Source organism: Rhinopithecus bieti, unplaced genomic scaffold, assembly GCF_001698545.2.
Source record: "Rhinopithecus bieti isolate Rb0 unplaced genomic scaffold, ASM169854v2 scaffold_36959, whole genome shotgun sequence".
Taxonomy (NCBI): domain Eukaryota; kingdom Metazoa; phylum Chordata; class Mammalia; order Primates; family Cercopithecidae; genus Rhinopithecus; species Rhinopithecus bieti.
The window spans coordinates 1,413,750-1,430,947 of record NW_016816945.1 but is presented as its reverse complement, the minus strand read 5'-3'; the positions used below and the strand labels follow the sequence as shown (position 1 = coordinate 1,430,947).

The 17,198-nt window shown below is 51.7% G+C and overlaps 1 pseudogene across 1 annotated transcript; it reads left to right on the top strand.

The window, feature by feature from the left end:
* Positions 1–342: 342 nt before the first annotated feature.
* LOC108517560 (uncharacterized) lies at positions 343–4,038 on the top strand (annotated as a pseudogene). Its single transcript, XR_001882144.1, has 3 exons — positions 343–2,002; positions 2,175–2,190; positions 2,310–4,038. The product of XR_001882144.1 is annotated as an uncharacterized LOC108517560 (transcript).
* The last annotated feature ends 13,160 nt before the right edge of the window (positions 4,039–17,198 follow it).

Genomic DNA, 17,198 nt, shown 5'->3' with positions numbered 1-17,198 from the left:
GCGGGTAGATCACGAGGTCAGGAGATCAAGACCATCCTGGCTAACACGGTGAAACCCCGTCTCTACTAAAAATACAAAGATTAGCTGGGCTTGGTGGCGGGTGCCTGTAGTCCCAGCTACTTGGGAGGCTGTGGCAGGAGAATGGCGTGAACCTGGGAGGCCAAGCTTGCAGTGAGCCGAGATTGCGCCACTGCACTCCAGCCTGGACGACAGAGTGAGACTCCGTCTCAAAAAAAAAAAAAAAAAAAAATTGGCCAGACGTGGTGGTAGGAGCTTGTAATCCTAGCTACTCAGAAGGCTGAGGCACAAGAATAGCTTGAACCCAGGAGGCGGAGGTTGCAGTGAGCCGAGATCGCACCACTGCACTCCAGCCTGGGCAACAAGAGTGAGACTCTGTCTCAGAAAAAACAAAAAACACCCATTCATTTACTCATGCAACAAATTCTCCTGCAAGCTTTTATGGGCACTCAGTAACTACTCAGGATTGGATTTATCAGCCTTGCCCCTGAGCAGCTCGTGGTCCTATGGAACCTGAGCCAGGCCTCGGTCTCTCCATGATTGGCTCAGCTAACTCTCAGTTCAGAGCAGAGAGTATCAATCTTGTGTTTTTGCCTTTAGGCAGCACTACATGAAACATGGGGCCTGTGGTCCTTCCTTCTGGCGTCCCCCGTGTTAAAAGATAAAAAAACACCCCAAGAGCCATCTGTGCTCTCTGCCCCTCCTGTGGGGACCATGTGGGGTTAGGAATGGCTCAGTGGGGAAGGAGAGCGCTCTTGTCCCCAGTCCCATGTCACCCTGTCCCTTAGATAGGGAGTTGGGCTGCAGAGATTGGTGCGAGGAGAGGGTGGGTTTGGGAATTGGAGTTCCTCCAAGGAGCTCCTCCTAAGATTGAGAGCTGCAGCTGTAGTGGCTGCTGGTTGGGAGGTAAGTGCCATCACTAATTTAAAAGTCCTTGCCATCTGGAAGCAGGCTTTGTCAACAGCAGCTGAGAAAAGCGGACTGTGCCTCTGCTGGCCAGGCCTAGGCGCTCGTCAGAGCATGCCTCTGCCCAAGGCATTTGGGCCTGGGTGATTGTTGCACCTCTGGCCTTGGCGTTTCCTCTTTGCAGCACGTGCCTACCTCCCCCAAGCCCTGAGCCACTGCCTGCTGGGGCTCCTACTGAAGTTCTGGCAACACCTCTGCACCTGCCACCCCTGGGAGGAAAGAGGGCCACACGGGAAGTGTCTGCAGGGAGAGGTGACACTCGGCAGCCTGAGTTCAGGAGAGGTGCTCAGAGCTTCAGGCAGAGAGGCCTTCAGAGGAGGGAAATGGAGCAATGTGTCACAGGCAGACAGGGTCAGGACTGCCACCCCAGGCCCCGTGGGAGGCCAGCTGAGGGCACAGAGCTGCTCGGTGCAGGCTTCATGCTTTGATCTGGAAAGAGCAGCTGTCCGTAGGCCTCTGTCTCCAAGAGGCCCGTCACACAGGAGGACCGCTGGAAACATATCGACACGTGCAGTCTCCCCTCCAAGCTATTCACACTGATTGTGGAATCTCTTTCAAACACAAGTGTCAGGTGTGTGTCATCCCAGCGGGCCCTGTGCTGTGAATAGAGCCATGTGCAGCACAAAGGGAATGTGGCATGTGGCCCCGGAAGAGTTCACCCGGCCAGGGGCCAGTTGTTCAGTTGCCTGGGGCTGACACTGACCACTGGCCTCTGGGGTGTCCTACAGCCCAGATGCCCACCTTGCCCTCCTCACATCTCAGTCAGGGGAGGCCATGCCCAGGCCAATGTGCTGTCGGAGCCTGCAGTGGGGGCAGCACTTCCTCGGAGGGCCTGGGAGGTGCCAGGGATGCCCCAGTGCTTCTCCTCCTGCCTGGCCCTGGCATGGCCCAGTGCCTCTAGGATCAACTTACGATCCATGGAGCAGCCCCGGGAAACCCAAACCTGGCTCAGGACAGCGTAGGGGCAGGAGGGCTGTAAATCACCCCAGGCTAAGCCTCCATGGGTGCTGGGTCCTGCGCAGCCCGGCTATGGGCTCAGTTAGAACCACTTAGAAAGTCAGCGACACCCTCAAGCCTGTAATCCCAGCACTTTGGGAGGCCGAGACGGGCGGATCATGAGGTCAGGAGATCGAGACCATCCTGGCTAACACGGTGAAACCCCGTCTCTACTAAAAAATACAAAAAACTAGCCAGGCGTGGTGGTGGGCGCCTGTAGTCCCAGCTACTCGGGAGGCTGAGGCAGGAGAATGGCGTAAACCCGGGAGGCGGAGCTTGCAGTGAGCTGAGATCCGGCCACTGCACTCCAGCCTGGGCGACAGAGCAAGACTCCGTCTCAAAAAAAAAAAAAGTCAGCGACACCCCACAGAAGGCCACTGCAGCTAAGTAAACACCTGAGAAGGAAACTGTTCCAGAAGTGATGACGTGGGCTTCCAGGAGCACGGAGGAGGTGGCACTTGAACTTTGAGGAAACTCCTTGGATGAGATAAAGTGGGGGTTGGAGGTGGCGGGAAGAGGGTAACCCTGGGAAAGTCAACGTCGGAACGCATGGCAGAAGACTGTGGAAGAGGCAGGGGAGGGGCTTTGGGGACCACTGTGGGCGGAGCTCTGAAAGCACCCTGGCCAAAGCCTCTCCTGAGGTGACAGAGCGTGGGAGGAGGCTGCGGGGGCACTGGGCCTGCGTGCCATCCTCACCCTGTTCCCCGCTGGTGCCAGGCCCTGCCTTCTTGGTACATGTGCCAACAGGAGAGCCCTCACCAGCTGATCTTGTCACTCTCCGTGGTGACTGTGCCTTGGCCAGCTGTGGCCCCGCGTTGTTTCTCAGTGTCCTTGGCCCTTCTGAGAAGGCAGGCGGGAGGCACACGGTGCCCTGTTCTTCCCCGTTTGTCCAGTTGCTTGCAAAGCAGAGAATGAGTAGGAATGAACCCGAGTGCCTTCACCAACCCTGTCCCCCACATCAGGACAGGCTTGAGACCTCTCTGGGCATGAGCGAGGAAACCAGGCTGCTCTAACTTCTGAATAGTGGGCTCCGGCTCAAGACTCCAATCGGCCAGAAGCCCACAGAGATCAAAGCACTAGCAAGTTCAGCTGTCCTGGCCCTCAGGCAGAACCCACTGGAGTGCCTGGGTGTGGCTCCACCCACATGCCCCACTGTCAGCCCAGGCAGGAGCCTTCCTGGCCAGGCTCAGGATCTGCCTGCAGCCCAGCCAGGCCATCACCCAGCCTCGATGCATCCTGGCACTGCACACTTACTCTTCACAAGCACTTATATGCGGATGGCCTCCGAGACCCTGCCTCCCTGGTCTGCTGAGGCCAGGCCAGGTCTCCCACGGAGCCGGGCAGCTCCCCACCCCACCGCCTGGCACAGTTAGGTCTCAGATCTCCCATGTGGTGTTTGATGTCGGCTTTTGTTCCTACCTTGGGAGTTTGGATTGTTTCCTTTGGTGTCTTTGTTTACCTTCCTCACTGTTCTACCTCCTGGCCAGGTCTCAGCTTAGCTTCCCTGGTGTGGGGTGTTTTTCAAGCCTTCCAGCCACAGCTGTCTCCCCTCAGGCTGGATGGCTCAGGGGTGACAGGGCTTCACCCTCTGACTGCAGACCCCTGGTGGGCACATCTCACAGGCTTCCGTCTTGCTGAGTTGGGTACAGAGGCAGAAGTGAGGTGTGGAGGAAAGTCAGAGGGAAATCTGCTTCAGAAAGGAAGGGTCTTTAGACACAAAGACTGGAGGGCCCTTCCCCGCCTGCACGGGAGCTGCCATCGTGGGGCTCATGCACGCCAAGACCTTCCCACATCCAAACTCACCTTCCAGCAGGGATTTTGACTTTGGATGACAAGGCCTTATTTGTAAATATGCTCTTAATATGCAACTTTGAGAATAAAATAGAAACATCATGTATTTTAAAATATAAGATGAAGTGTGATGCACTGTATACAATTTAATATATATTTTTAGGATTTTGTTATTTAAGAAAATGGAATGTAATGGTACTTTTACAAAAGAGAAAAAATGTTATTTTTACTTTCTGGAAAAAATAAATATTCTCATTGTTGTAGAAATAGTGATGGGCCCTACGCTGTCATTTCTGTGGGAGTTCCCCAGAGACTGTGGGACAAGCGGAGGGTGTCTGTGGTGGGATTCTTACCTTCCCTCGGGTGCCAGTCCTCACCTTTTGGTTGCTTTTTCCTAGTAGTGCCTCCAAATTTCTTCCAGTCTTGTCACTGCTTTGACCCACAGCTGACCTTCAGCTGGTAAGATCGGAAAGATTAGGTACTCCAAAACCACTGCACTGCAGCGCACGTCCAAGGAGGGTCAGGGCAGGGCACAGGGCTCTCTGCATCAGAGAAATCTGGGCTCAAGCCGGCCTGGAGTTGATCCCTTGACTCCTCAGCCTCAGCTTCCCCATCTGAAAAGGGTAATGGAATCTCTTCCTCAGGAGGCTATGGAGGTTATGTTTTGACAAAATGCATCTAAAGTGCTTATGTAATTATTATCCCAGGTGGAACTGACTTTGCCTCTCAGAGCAACCAGTTCCTCCTCTCCACCCACTTCTTGCCCCACCCTTTCCTTCTTAGGAAGGAAAGAAGCTAATAGAAGCTCCGTGTATGAGCTGCCCACTCTGTGCCAGGCACTCCGCTGGCAGACACTGTGCACATCCTACAACTCTTCGCCGTGGGTACCACTTTCCCTCTTTGGCAGATGAGACAGCTGAGGCATGGAGAGGCCGTGGGGGACAGTAGCTGGGAGCACAGCCCTGGAGTGAGCCCTCCAGGATTCAGTTTCCTCCATTCATTCTCTGTGAGGCCAGTCAGAGTAAAACAGGGAGCCTTTGAAGGGTTTCAGCGGAGGAGTGACATCAGATTCCCAGTTTAGAAACCGTTTCTCCTTGCATCTGGGAAAACAGATCTGAGCAGGGTAAGACCGAGGGCAAGGAAACCAGTCAGGAGACTCTACAGGCCCAACCAGGAGATGCTGAGGGCATGCCTGGGCCCCCACGCCAGTGCTGTGGAGAGAGACGCTGACCACATCTCCAGAGCAGGGGCACATGCATGGGGTGGGTAGCTCAGGCTCACATCCCAGTTCCACTATTCACTATGTGACCTGGGGCAAGTAACACGGCCCTGTGTACCTGTTTTCTCACCTGTCAAATGGAGACAGTTACAGTACCTGCCTTTGTGAGGCATTGGACTGTATGAATTATTATTACCTGCAGTATGTTTTCCATCAAAGGTAGATGTTCCTTTCATTCTAGAATAGAGGTGGGAGTTAAGAATGAGGAGGTGTCTGGGATGGTGCTCGGATACCTGACATGGGTGCCTGAGCAGAGAGAGGGGCCATTCTTTGACATAAGGAATGGAAAAGGTGCCAGGTGTGAGAGGAAACCTGATGAATTCCTTTTGGGCTAAATCCACTGTGGTCCCTGTGGGACACTGAGGTAGAGCTGTCTGGCAGGCGTTGGACAGACAGCCTGAGCCCCTCCAAGGAGCACAGGGCTCTGCACAACCCAAGGGAACATGGGCATAGGCAGCATCCTCAGGGTGAGTGTTAGGGCCACCCCTCAGAAGGCTATGGGGGACAGTGTCCTGGGATGCACTGAGGCAGTGAAGGAGTGCCTGGCAGGACCAGGGTGGGCAGGGGTAGGACAGGAAACAAGGACTCCCCTGGAAGCCAAATAACCTATGGGCAAAGCTTTTTTTTTTTTTTTTGAGATGGAGCTTTGCTCGTCGCCCAGGCTGGAGTACGGTGGTGCAATCTCTGCTCACTGCAACCTCCGCCTCCCAGGTTCAAGCGGTTCTCCTGCCTCAGCCTCCCAGAGTAGCTGGAATTACAGGCGCCCGCCACCACGCCCAGCTAATTTTTGTATTTTTAGTAGAGATGGGGTTTCACCATGTTGGCCAGGATGGTCTGTAACTCTTGACCTCAGGTGATCTGCCCGCCTTGGCCTCCCAAAGTGCTGGGATTACAGGCATGAGTCACTGAGCCTGGCGAGCAAAGATTCTAACCTGACCAGCACACATAGACTGCTGGGGCTTTGAGTCCCAGTTCCAGATTCTCAGGAGACAGCTGGGCCAGGTGAAGTCTCCCTCGTCCAGCCAGTTTTTGCTAGGATAGGGTTCTCTGAGGAAAGAGGGCACAGGCCAGTCCAGCTAAAGAATATTACCACCGCAGACATGGCTCTCGGTGGGATGCATTTGACCACTTGCCTGGGAATCCCTACGTGCTCTGTTAAACTGCAGGTTTCTGGGCCCCACCCCAGACCTACCACATCAGAATCCCTGGAAGCATTGCCTCGACACAGAGTCCACGCCCTTCACTTCACCACTGTCCCCTCCCTGGCTAACTTCTGCCTCCACCCGGCAGCCAGCCCCAACACTATTGTGGCTGTTGCAACATAATGGCACCTTTTTTTTTTTTTTGAGACAGAGTCTCGCTCTGTCGCCAGGCTGGAGTACAGTGGTGCGATCTCAACTCACTGCAACCTCTGCCTCCTGGGTTCAAGCGATTCTCCTGCCTCAGCCTCCCGACTAGCTGGGACTACAGGTGCCCACCACCACGCCCGGCTAATTTTTGTATTTTTAGTAGAGACAGGGTTCCACCATGTTGACAGGATGGTCTCGATCTCTTGACCTGGTGATCCACCCGCCTCGCGCTCCCAAAGTGCTGGGATTACAGGTGCGAGCCACCGCGCCCGGCCCGGGATGGCTCCTTTAAAGGTGAGCTTCGCTTGACTGTTTCTCTTCACCGGGCTTTCCTTCTCTCTCCCAGAAGCTCTTTCCTTCCATGAAGGAAAATATTTTTAATGGCAGGAAATGGCTGGTAGAAAACAAATGGGGTGGCCTTGCTGGTGAATTTCTTAGGGACAAATTATGCTGCAACAGAAAAATAAATAAATGCAGCCAGAATGTGTAACTGTCCTACCTAAAAAACCACTTTGGGATTATAGGACAATGAAGCCAGGATGAGACCCTCACACCCATTTGAGTGGACTCTGGGGACCACTGACCTTGCCCTGTGTTCTCCTGAACCTGAGAAACGCAGACATTGGAGAATCCACCCGGGAGCCAGCACCACGGCAGCACCAGCCCCATCCTTTGTCAGGCAGTCAGAGGCTCTTCTTCCCATGAAGGGGAATAGGGCTGGACAAGGGTGACCTTGTCTCCAGGCTTGGAAGTCACATGACCATCTTCTTTCCCCTCTGGGCCATGCGTGCTTGAAACTGCAGACAGTCTCTGGCACTCAGAGAACTGGGAAGCTTTTGTTCCTCTGTGGCGAGGTCGGGTCCCGATGGGGGATTGTTTTTGCTCAGCTGAAAGGGATACTTTAGGGATAGAATATTTCAACCTCAAGAAGCAGCAACATTTGCTTGTAGCTGGAAGTCTTCACTTCTGGTCTCCAGCTGTTGTCTGGAGCCACCAGGCCTCCGCTGAATGGGCCTAAGCCCAACCACTGGGGGCGGGCAGTGCCTGCCGGGCTGAACATGAACCAGTCTGTGCAGGACGCCCATCTCCAGGACAGCCCGGCTGCAAAGACACCCTGTCCCCTCCCAGTGGTGGCTGCTGGGCTTTGGAATAAACCTGTTAGCTCTGGGTGACTGAGCTGGGAAAAGGGGCTCCACAAGAAGCATTTTAGGGGGAAAGTAGACCCAAGCTTGAGCTTCAGAGTAACCCCTCTGCGAGAAACACCAACCACTCGGAAACAGCCAGGGCTTTTGCAATAGCGAAGCTGCAGATCCCGTTTATTTCACTCTTAAAAGCATTGTCTCTGTTCAAATGAGGTCACTGAACTCTTAAAAACTTCACTGAGGGTCATGCTTCTTTGCATATTGATCACGTGAATGTTTAGTGGACTTGCCTCATTTGCTGGTACCAAGGATAAAGATTAAGGGCCCTCAAGGGGTATTCAGACCTCAAATTCAGCCAAATACAGGGGCAGCTTTTCCTGGGTCTGAGCGAGCTGAGGAAAGCACTTTTGAATGCGCAAGGACAAGAAGATTAGTAGTCACTACCATCTCTGCAGTACCTGTTGTGCACCAGACGCTGTGCCAAGTGACCAACAGACATTACCAGATTCATCTTTGCAGCAACCCAACAAGAAAACCGAGGGTCAGAGAAGGGGTTCAGCTAGGGGCCGTCAAGGTTTGGACTCAGCCTGGGACCACTGGCTCCAAAGCTGTGGGTCCTCATGCCTGTTGAGCTGCAGGCCCCTCCAACACAGGCAGTGGGTGGGCCCCCAAATAGCTCATCTTCAAGGATGTGGCTTTCAGACAGCCCAGGGAAAGTGTGGATCGATTTGCCTGGGTCAAGGAAGGATCAAACCTACACTTTTTTTTTTTTTTTTTTTTTTTTTTTTTTTTTTACCTATTTGATGACACAAACCCCTTTGAGAACCAGGGGTTGGATGGAGCCTCTCCCCCCAAAAAAGACCCCATCTGCCAGACTGCAGCGGTCCAGAGACCCCCTGCCCCCTGAAACCCTTCCATGGACCTCAGGTTTAGAATCTCTCCATTAAGCCATGAGTATGATTATTTGAAAGTTAAAATGAGGCCAAAAGGGGTAACAGTAACAGTAATAATAATACGAATAACAGGATACATTTTACTGACCACCTATTGTCAGGCACTTATGCCAGGGGTTGACAAACATTTTCTGTAAAAGGCTAAATACTAAATGTTTTAGACTTTGCAGGCCATACAGTCTCAGATCCTTTGACCAGGACCACAGGCCAGTCACTGGGACCCTCAGTGACTCCAGCAAGCTCTGGAGCCATCTGGGCAGCTCCACGAGGAGCGGGGGATGAGGGGCCACCAAGCCCCCCTTGTTATTAGCCACAGACAATATGTAAACAAATGGGCACGGTTGTGTTCCCATAAAACTTCACGGATACCAAAACCTGAAGATTATATAACATTCACATGTCACGAAATGCTACAAAATGATATTCTTTTGATTTTTTTTCCCCAAAATTAAAAAGTGTAAAAACCGGCCAGGCATGATGTCTCACCCGTGTAATTTCAGCACTTTGGGAGGCTGAGGCGGGTGGATTACTTGAGGTCAGGAGTTTGAGACTAGCCTGGCCAACATGGTGAAACCCTGTCCCTACTAAAAATATAAAAATTAGCCAGGTGTGGTAGTGCGTGCCTGTAATCCCAGCTACTTGGGTGTCTGAGGCAGGAGAATTGCTTGAAACCGGGAGGTGGAGGTTGCCGTGAGCCTAGATTGTGCCATTGCACTCCAGCCTGGGAGACAGAACAAGACTCTGTCTTAAAAAAAAAAAAAAAAAAAAAAAAAAAAGCACAGGAGTCAGGATATGAGCCCACTCCCAAGCCTATTTGTTTTCCTAAGAGACAAGGCATTTAAATTGTGGAGGAAGAAAAGGTGACAGTGAAGCAGGAAGGAAGGCCCAGGAGCAAGGGCAGTCCCCTGGGCCCTGGGAATATCGGGCAGAGCGGCTCCATCCTCCCACAGTCTTTGCTGAATGGTCTGCACTGTAGGGGAGGGCGGCTGGTTTCCTGAGCCGTCCCTCCAACCCCCTGCAAGTGGCTCCAAGGACAGAGGCTCCAGATCCAGGACAGCTGGTGGCCTTCACATTGTTTTGCGTCTCCCAGGTTCTCTTAATTATAACCAATTTGCCACCCTCAGCAATTCCTTGTTCCCCTTCGCTAATACCCATGAGTTGGAACCATCAGCCGAACTCCCAGCCAAACGCGGCTAAAATCACTTCCCTTTCCCATGTAGGGAGCCCTCCAGTCTCTTAGAAACTCGCCTCTCTTCTCAGTCCTGTGAGACGGGCGAGGCCTGCCCTTCTGTGCACTGACTTACTGGGCTGGGATCTGCCCCCAAAATCTCTTACGAAAGCGGGAGACAGAATCTGCTCAACTTTAGCTCCTCCCCGCCCCCCGTGTCCCCCCACCTCTCCTGCTGACTCTTGGGGCTCTGGCACACTGCCTGCCAAGGACAACCTTTCCTTTTTTTCTCTCTCTAAAGACAGGGTCTCACTCTGTCGCCCAGGCTGGAGAGCAGTGACACCGTCACAGGGTAAACTCCAAAACTGGGATTCAGCCTGGGAGACCACATGGGTTCCTGGCTTTAAGCAGGAAGGAACTCAAGAGTGAGCTGACAGTAAAGTGAAAGCAAGTCTATTAAGAAAGTAAAGGAATAAAGGAAGGATACTCCGTAGGCAGAGCAGCGGCATGGCTGCTTGACTGAGTAGACTTACGGTTATTTCTTGATTATATACTAAACAAGGGATGGATTATTCATGAGTCTTCCGGGAAAGGGGTGGGGAGTTCCCGGAACTGAAGGTTCCTTCCCTTTTTAGATCATATAGGGTAACTTCCAGATATTGCCGTGGCATTCATAAACTGTCATGGCCCTGGTGGGAGTGTCTTTCCGCATGCTAAAGGATTATAATTAGCATACAATGACCAGTGAGGACAACCAGAGGTCACTTTCATTGCCATGTTGGTTTTGGTGGGTTTTGTCCAGCTTCTTTACTGCATCTCATTTTATCAGCGGGGTCTTTGTGACCTGTATCTTGTGAAACCAGTCCTGCAGACCTCCTATCTCATCCTGTGACTAAGAATGTCTGACTTCCTTAGAATGCAGCCCAGCTGGTCTCAGCCTCATTTTACTCAGTAGCCCCTATTCAAGATGGAGTTGCTCTGGTTCCATTGCTCTGACAGCACAATCATAGCTCACTGCAGCCTCACTCTCCTGGGTTTGAACAATCCTTCCATCTCAGCTTCCTGAGTAGCTGGGACCACAGGCGTGAGCTGCCATGTCCAGCTGATTAAAAAAAAAAATTCTTGTAGAGACAGGGTCTCACTACATTGCTCAGGCTGGTCTTGAACTCCTGGGCTCAAGTGATCCTCTCGTCTATGGCCTCCCAGAGTGCTGAGATTACAGGCATGAGCCACCATGCCTGGCTCCTTTATAACCTCCATTTATTCATCTAGAAAATAGATAGAGGCTGGGCGCAGTGGCTCACACCTGTAATCCCAGCACTTTGGGAGGCTGAGGCGGGCCACCTGAGGTCAGGAATCCGAGGATCACCCGAGGTCAGGAATTTGAGACCAGCCTGGCCAACATGTTGAAACCCCCTCTCTACTAAAGATACAAAAAAATTAGCCTGGCCTGGTGGCAGGCACCTGGAAACCCAGCTACTCCAGAGGCTGAGGCAGGAGAATCGCTTGAACCTGGGAGGCGGAGATTGCAGTGAGCTGAGATCGCGCCATTGCACTCCAGCCTGGCTAACAGGGTGAGACTTCATCTCAAAAAAAAATAAAAATAAAAAAAAATAAGGCCAGGCGCGGTGGCTCACGCCTGTAATCCCAGCACTTTGGGAGGCTGAGGCAGGCGGATCACGAGGTCAGGAGATCGAGAGCATCCTGGCGAACACGGTGAAACCCCGTCTCTACCAAAAACACAAAAAAATTAGTCAGGCGAGGTGGCGGGCGCCCGTAGTCCCAGCTTCTCGGGAGGCTGAGGAAGGAGAATGGCGTGAACCCAGGAGGCGGCGGAGCTTGCAGTGAGGGGAGATTGCGCCACTGCGCTCCAGCCTGGGCGACAGAGCAAGACTCCGTCTAAAAAAAAAAAAAAAAAAAGAAAAGAAAAAGAAAATGGATACAGCAGTAGTTTCTCATAGGGTTGTCGTGAAGATTAAATGAAATACGAAAGGTACAATATTTAACTCAGTGACTGGCCTGTGAGTCCTCAAGAAATTTTAACGATTTTTATGAGTAAACTAAGGGGACCACCAGGAGCAGGGGGGACCTCAGATGTGCCTGCCTTTCAGATTGAGAACCCAATTTATCAAACTCCAAGTTTACAATGCACAAAGTAGGGGCAGTTCCCTCCTTAGAGAATAATTCCTGATTTGGTTCCTTCAAGTAGCTGGTTTTCCCCAAGACCTTCAATATGTGACCCCATTTAATAAAAGTATCTACTGACCTTCACTTTCTTAGGGACCTAGCTGTTGGGTGAAAATACCCTTTTTTGCCGACTCTCTGCCTGCAGTGGATTTCCTTATCTGTTGCTTCAGGTAAGGGAACGAATGCAGAATTTGAATGTCCTCATAGTTCCCCCAGTGCTGCAGGTGGACAAATAGGCTAAGGCCCCTAGCCCAGCTGGCAGAGGTAAGGAGCTGCCAGCCCGCCCGGCTCCCGCTGCGGCAAAGCCCCCAGCCGCGCCTCCTGCCGCCCTCGCCTTTCCTGCAGGAGCCATCCCGGCGCAGGCTTGCTCACCAGCTCCGCCCCGTGGTAAGACCGGAGATCTGCGGAAGAAGGCCAGCCCTGAACAGCGACTGCATCTAAGCCCTTCCATTACAGTTACACGGATTCTTTTGCCCAGCGCGGTGATGCGTGCCTGTAATCCCAGCTACTCTGGAGGCTGAGGGAATGGATGCCTTGAGTCCAGGAGTTCACAATCAGCCTGGGCAAAATAGCGAGAGCCCTATCTCAAAACAAAAAAAGACAAGAAAAAATAAAAAAATAATGTCACAGGTTTCCTGACCCTAAACCTGGACATTAGCCCAGGTCTCACTCTCACCAAGCCCTCTAAAGAACTCATTCCGGCCAGGCTCAGTGGCTCACGCCTGTAATCCCAGCACTTTGGGAGGCCGAGGCGGGCGGATCACGAGGTCAGAAGATCGAGACCATCCTGGCTAACACGGTGAAACTCCGTCTCTACTAAAACTACAAAAAATTAGCCGGGCGTGGTGGCGGGCGCCTGTAGTCCCAGCTACTTGGGAGGCTGAGGGAGGAGAATGGCATGAACCTGGGAGGCGGAGCTTGCAGTGAGCCGAGATTGCACCATTGAACTCCAGCCTGGTCAAGGAGGAAGACTCCGTCTCAAAAAAAAAAAAAAAAAAAAAAAAGGGCTCATTCCATCAGATAAATGATGAGATGAATTATTCTACCTCCGTACTATGAAATCCTATTCACCATTGAAATTAATGTGGTGTATAATCTCCAAAGGCAATGAAAAAAAGGAACAAATTAATGTAGTACCTCTACATATACTGTATCAGAATACCTTAGTGAAAAAATCAAGTCAAAGAACAAAGCATAAGTGTAATTTCTTTTGCCAAATTTTAAAAGACAGAGGGAAATATATGTATGTGTATACAAAGGTACCAGCAAAGTCCTGCGAGGTCTGTGCCTAACTCTTATCGTGGTCACCTTTGGAAAAGAAAGGAAGGAAAAGAGGAGGAAGCCAGGGGCAGTTGCTTATGCCTGTAATCCCAGCACTTTGGGAGGCCAAGGTAAGTGGCCTCTTGAGCCCAGGAGTTTGAGACCAGCCTGGGCAACATGGCAAAACCCAGGGTCTACAAAAAATATGAAAATTAGCCAAGCATGGTGGTGCGTGCCTGTAGTCCTAGCTACTCAGGAGGCTGAGGTGGGAGGATCACTTCAGCCTGGGAGGTCTAGGATGCAGTGAGTCATGATCACGCCACTGCAACAGAGTGAAACCTTGTCTCCAAAAACAAAAAAAGGAAAATAGGAGGTAAGGACACTTATATTTTCACATTTTATTTGATATATTTATATGTGGCTTGAATCTTTTACATTCATGAATTACATGTGCAAGTTTGAAAATAAAGTGCAGGTGGATTACTTAAAAATTTGGAGGCTGGGTGCAGTGGCTCACACCTGTAATCCCAGCACTTTGAGAGACCAAGGCAAGTAGATCGCTTGAGGTCAGGGGTTTGAGACCATCCCGGCCAACATGGCGAAACCCTGTCTCTACTAAAAATACAAAAATTATCTGGGCGTGGGGCACATGCTTGTAATCCCAGCTACTTGGGAGGCTGAGGCAGGAGAATCACTTGAACCCAGGGAGCAGAGGTTGCAGTGAGCTGAGACAGTGCCACTGTACTCCATCCTGGGCAACAAGAGCGAAACTACGTCTCAAAAAAAAAAAAAAAAAAAAATTGGAAAGCACGCAAAGCAAAAAGAACAACGTAAGTCTCTTTCACTGTCACCCTGCTCAGTAGAAGCACTGTCAAAACGCTGGTGCTTGTGTTTCCAACACACATTAGGAACACTGAAGAACATTGCTTCCCCTGCTTGCCCCCAGGAAGGGGCCTGGCCAATGCCCTGGACTAGACATCTATTCTACTGCCCAGCATCACCCACGCCACTGCCCTGCCCCATACTGAGCCACTCCTGGAGACACCTCCCAGTGCGGGGAGTCTCCCAGAAGCTTCTCCTTCGGGCCAGCAGAATACTCAGCTCCCAAGTCAAAATGTCTTTCTCTTTGTTAACTACAAAATAAACATCTCCAGGTCCCCTGGGCCACTTGCAGTACAAATGTTTATGTCTTTGGAAACAGACAAAAAGAGACAGAAAGACTCTTGCAAGTTCTCCCTGAGCCGATGGTGCCAAGTTGGTAATTAACCCTCAGCAACCAGGGCGTCTGATCTTCTGCCAGCCCATCTGCAGCAGGTTGCGGGAGTGATTGATTGGGCCTGTGCTAGAACTTGGTGATTGGTGGGCCTTCCAGGCCTTGGAATGCTGTCTGCACAGGACACTGGCTGCCTCTTCAAAACTCTAAATGAGGCACTAGGGACCCATCCCCAAGAAGGCCCCCACACTGCTGCACCCCATTCCAGATGAAGGGCTGTGAGCAGCCCTGGAAATCATCAAACCACTCGGGGGAGTCCCCAGGGCCTGCATGCAGAGCTGGGAGGAGCAAGGCTGCTGAGGGGCAGGCACTCGGTCATTTTGACATTGACATTCACTAAACACCTAGGACCAGGCTCCCCGCTCAACTCTACATACGGTGCCTTATTTCCTTTGACTCTCCCAGCAACCCCATGAGGTAGGTGTAGTTCTATTTCTATTTCATAGATGAGGAAATTGAGTCTCAGAGAAATAAAGTCTGTGCTGTCATCACTTAATCCTGGGTGGATAAAATCTCTTCTTCAGACAGAAGGTGTTCCTTGCCCAAGGTCATCCTGCTGGTAAGTGGGGGCAAAGCTGGACTGAACCTTTTTGCAACTTTGAAGCCACACCTGCCCATCCCCACATATTCATATTGGAAAAGTCTTTCCAGAGGGTTATCATCTTCAGGCTTCTACAAACTATGCCAAGCTCAGAGGAGCCGACCTGTGGGAGCTCCATGCAAAGATCACAGTCAGGTCTTCCCTTGGATGTAGCCAGAGAGAGTGAGGGGACAGCTCTCAGCTGCCCTCGGGACCAGAATTCCATCATGAGAGGCTGGGGGATTGCCTTCTTTCCAGTGGGGGAGCTGAGACCCAGAGAGCAGGATTCGTGTTCAAGTCCCCACCGTGACTTTGTTTGTTTGTTGTTGTTGTTGTTGTTATTGTTGTTTGAGACAGAGTCTTACTCTGTCACCCAGGCTGGGATGCAGTGGCACGATCTCAGCACACTGCAACCTCCACTTCCTGGGTTCAAGTGATTCTCCTGCCTCAGCCTCCCGAGTAGCTGGGATTACAGGCACACACCACCATGCCCAGCTAATTTTTGTATTTTAGTAGAGACAGGGTTTCACCATGTTGGCCAGGCTGGTCTCAAACTCCTGGCCTCAAGTGATCCACCTGCCTTGGCCTCCCAAAGTGCTGGGATTACAGGTGTGAGCCACCGCATCCAGCCCCCACCATGACTTTGCCTCTGTGGCCAATGTCATGTCCCTGGCTGCATGGAGCTTCCTGAAAACAAGGAGGCTGGTGGCAAGGACCCGCCTTGAAAAATGGGGAGAAAGCCAATCCCCTAGATATGTTCCCTGAGCCCTTGGGCTGGGAGAAGGGCATCGTGTAGCCTCTAAGGGAGACTGCAAAGTCAGAAGGGATTGCTTCCATCTTGTAGCTCCACCATCTGTGTCACAAACAGGCAGGTCGGGGGAGCAAACATGGCAGAGGGACATGACCTAGGAGTCCTGTACTTCATTTCCCCTCACATTTCATTGGCCGTCACGGGTCACGTGGTCTCACCTAGATGCACAGGCCACTGGGAAATGTAGTTTTCCAGTGGGCCAGGAGGCGTGTACAATGAAATTAGCAAATATACAGCTCGTCTCTGCCACACTATTCAAAAGCTTGTAGTCATGTCAGGGCCCAGAATGCCTTGAGATTGTTGCTCAGCACATGAGAGCATGAGGCTGGAGAAGTGGGCTGGCCCAGTGTGAGAAACACAGGTAAAACACAGGGTACTAATTTGCAATCTAGCCCCATGTGGTCCAGGTTCCTCACATGTAGCCAGCCATGGCAATAGAGGGACAAAATGATGCCAGAGCAAGAGGAAGAGTCCCCCAGATGAATGTCAAGGGAAACCCAACAGCCCTGAAGACATCAAGGGGAGGCCATACCAGCCAAGATTCCTGGCTCATTTTGCAGAAAAGAGGATGTGAGAGGGCACTGGGGAAGGAAAAGGGAGAACAGAGGAGAGGTGCCGACATGGGGCACAGGGAATTCTAGGGAAACTGGGCCTGGAGGGTTGGAAAGGTCTCCCAGGATGGCTTCATGGAAGTGCAGCCTCCACAGTCACACAGGGCCCATCCTCACAAAGGCTCCACATTTGGCCCTAGCTGTCACCATCTTGAAATTCTTAATCATTTTCCAAGAAGGGGCCCCATATTTTTATTTTGCACTGGGCCTCACAAATGACAAAGTCAGTCCTGAGTCCAGAAGGGATCAGTCTTGGTTCCAGATGGCCCCACCTCCAGGGCATGGCTGTGGCTGATGGTTATCTGCCAGCCTGGTGGGAGACCAAGACCACGGGAAATGGGTCTGGAGGATGATGGGCAGTAGTGGTCAGCTCAGGAGTGTTGATTTTTTTGTTTTCTTTTGTTTTTGTTTTTTGAGACGGAGTCTCACGCTGTTGCCCAGGTTGGCTCACTGCTCAGCTCACTACAACCTTCGCCTCCTGGATTCAAGCGATTCTCCTGCCTCATTCTCCCAAGTAGCTGGGATTACATGCAGCTGCCACCAAGCTGGGCTAATTTTTGTATTTTTAGTAGAGATAGGGTTTCTACATGTTGGCCAAATCTGGTCTCGAACTCCTGACCTCAAGTGATCCACCTGCCTTGGCCTCCTAAAGTGCTGGGATTACAGGCATGAACCATGGTGCCCAGCCAAGTGTTTTGTGTTTTTTTTAGAGACAGGATCTCACTTCGTTACCCAGGCTGGTCTCGAACTCCTGGGCTCAAGTGATCCTTCCTCCTTGGCCTCCCAAAGTGCTGGGATTTCAGGCATGAGCCAC